Below are 3045 nucleotides of genomic sequence, written 5' to 3'. Positions count from 1 at the left end.
AAGCAAGTCACAAAGTTCCATGAAAGTGCCCTTACACATGCGAAAGTTTCGCAGCCACTGGGAATCGTCCCACACCTGCAACACGATGCGTCCCACCAGTCTGTGCTTGTTTCCCGGGCCCAGAATTGGCGTTCCATGGCATGAACCTGCCCCAGTAACACCATGATTTGCACATTGCTGGGGCCGGTATCTTGTGAGAAGTATATGTCCATGTCAATTTCCTCATTACTCTCGTCGCCGCGCTGCAATCGCCTCCTCGCCTGGTCCTGGTTTTGCTTTGGCATGATCTATCTCTGCATATACTCTGGGACAATGCACGTGGTTTTCATAGTGCTCATAATTGCCGCGGTGATCTGAGTGGGCTCCATGGTCCCAGTGCTATGGTGTCTGGGCTGAAAAAAGGCGCAAAACTAGTGTCTGACGGAGGGAGGGAGGGGCGAGTGACGACATGGCTTACAGGGAATTAAAATCAACAAAGGTGGCTGTGCATCAGGGAGAAACACAAACAACTGTCACACAGAATGCCCCCCCCCCTCAAAGATTGAACTCAAAACCCTGGGTTTAGCAGGCCGTTGATTTCACGGAGGGAGGGGGAAGCAAATGAATACAGAACAAATCTGGTCCATTTATTTTTTTACATCTTAAGCTGGCAGGAGACGGTGCAGCATGCCTGGGTGCTTGGCAGAAAATGCTGTATTACGACTGCTAGCCATTATCATCAAGATGGTTCAATAGGACTGCCGGCAGGACTGAGTCTCCAGGAGACAAAACATGTCTGCCCAGGTGCCTCTGATCGAACTCATTGAGGAATACGATGATGACGGATATCAATTGTAATACACCATCTACTGCCAAAAGGCAAGAAGCTGCTGCTGTGCAATTCAGCCCCACGTCTGCCAGCACCCAGATAGCCGATGAAGGCTACCAGTCATACTGCACCGTCTACTGCCGAAAGGCAATTAGCTGCTGCTGTGTAGCAATGCAGTACCACGTCTGCCGGCACCCAGATGACATATGGTGACGGGGAGCTGAGCTGAGCGGAGCGGGCTCCATGCTTGCCGTGGTATGTTGTCTGCACAGGTAATCCAGGTAAAAAGGCGCGAATCGATTGTCTGTCGTTGCTCTGATGGAGGGTGAGGGGCCTGATGACATGTACCCAGAACCCCCCGTGACATTGTTTTTGCATCATTCAGGCCTTGGGAACTCAACCCAGAATTCCAATGGTCGGCAGGAACTGTGGGATAGCTACCCACAGTGCAACGCTCCGGAAGTCGACGCTAGCCTCGGTACTGTGGACACGGTCCGCCGACTTAATGCACTTAGAGCATTTTATGTGGGGATACACACAATCGACTGTATAAAACCGATTTCTATAAAACCGGCTTCTATAAATTCAACCTAATTTCATAGTGTAGACATACCCTGAGTGTAGACAAGGCCCAGCAAGGGGAGCAGCAAATGCTGGGGAGGGGAAGTGAGAGTCTTAGTGTGTGTCTGGCCACGCCCTGGGTGCATCTTGCACCTCATAGAATCATAGAATATCAGGGTTGGAAGGGACCTCAGGAGGTCATCTAGTCCAACCCCCTGCTCAAAGCAGGACCTAATCCCAACTAAATCATCCTAGCCAGGGCTTTGTCGAGCCTGACCTTAAAAACCTCTAAGGAAGGAGATTCCACCACCTCCCTAGGTAACCCATTCCAGTGCTTCACCACCCTCCTAGTGAAAATGTTTTTCCTAATATCCAATCTAAACCTCCCCAACTGCAACTTGAGACATTACTCCTTGTTCTGTCATCTGGTACCACTGAGAACAGTCTAGATCCATCCTCTTTGGATCTCCCTTTCAGGTAGTTGAAAGCAGTTATCAAATCCCCCCTCATTCTTCTCTTCTGCAGACTAAACAATCCCAGTTCCCTCAGCCTCTCCTCATAAGTCATGTGCTCCAGCCCCCTAATCGTTTTTGTTGCCCTCTGCTGGACTCTTTCCAATTTTTCCACATCCTTCTTGTAGTGTGCGGCCCAAAACTGGACATCTCTGGTTCTGTCTGAAAGAACATATTGTAGTGACCCTGCTGACTCCGTGCTGGGCACAGGACAGAACAGGGGCGGCCTGAGGACCGGGGGGAGCCGTCTGAGGGGAGCTGGAGGTTGCGGCGGATGGGAGCAGCCTAGGAGCTGAGATGGGGAGGCCGGGAGCTGGGTGGGAGGCACAACACCCTGGGCTCAGTGTGGAGTTTCTCCAGGTTCTCACTCAGTGATGTAGGGATTGTTGGGGTTAGACACCGCAGTGATGGGCCAACGCAGACTGGAGAGAGCGAGGCTCTGTCTGCATGAGGAAGGGGTGGCAGTTCTGTGAAATAGGTGCAAGCTGTGCAAACTGGCTCTGGGTGGCCCTGCAAAAACCCTGCTTTGGGTTACCCTCTTCAGCACTCCTTAAATTACTCTGAGACAAAAGTCCCCTGCTGGGGTCTGCTTTGAGTCCAAATAAACCCCAAAATAAAATCTTTTCCTTCAGTCTGCTCCAGCCTCTGGCTCTCACTCCTGCTCCTCACTCTCCTGAGTCGGGATCCTCAGACCTCCTTCCCGGAGCTGGGTTCAGGTCACACTGCACCTTTATTCCTTGCAGCCCTCATCTGCCGGGCTCTGTCCTGCTGCAGCTGCTGTGGCTGTCACTGTCAGCTTTGGGAGCCCCTCTCTCTAGGAGCACCCCTGCCAGGCTGCAGGCTCCTTGCTCTGGTGAGCACTCCTGGGAGATCTCCTCTTCTCAGCAGCTTTATCAGACTCAGTACCTATATAGCTGCCAACCAGCTACCTAAGGATTTAGTTACTTCCAGTGGGTCTGGATTGTCTCACTCTCCCTTACAGGAGCCTGGCACAGGTTGGCTGGTCCCTGACTCCCTTTAAAGAGGAGTGACCTCCCTTCCTCCAGTCCCCCAAAGCCAACCTGTACCCAAAGATTGGCTTGACCATGGCTAACACTTTGTTATGTTCTACAGCCAGGGGGTACTTCCTGCCCTGCTGCCAAAAGGAAATCTACAAGGCCCTTG

The sequence above is a fragment of the Malaclemys terrapin genome, chromosome 13, assembly GCF_027887155.1.
Source record: "Malaclemys terrapin pileata isolate rMalTer1 chromosome 13, rMalTer1.hap1, whole genome shotgun sequence".
In the NCBI taxonomy this organism is placed as follows: domain Eukaryota; kingdom Metazoa; phylum Chordata; order Testudines; family Emydidae; genus Malaclemys; species Malaclemys terrapin.
Note: the sequence above shows the minus strand (reverse complement) of the source record.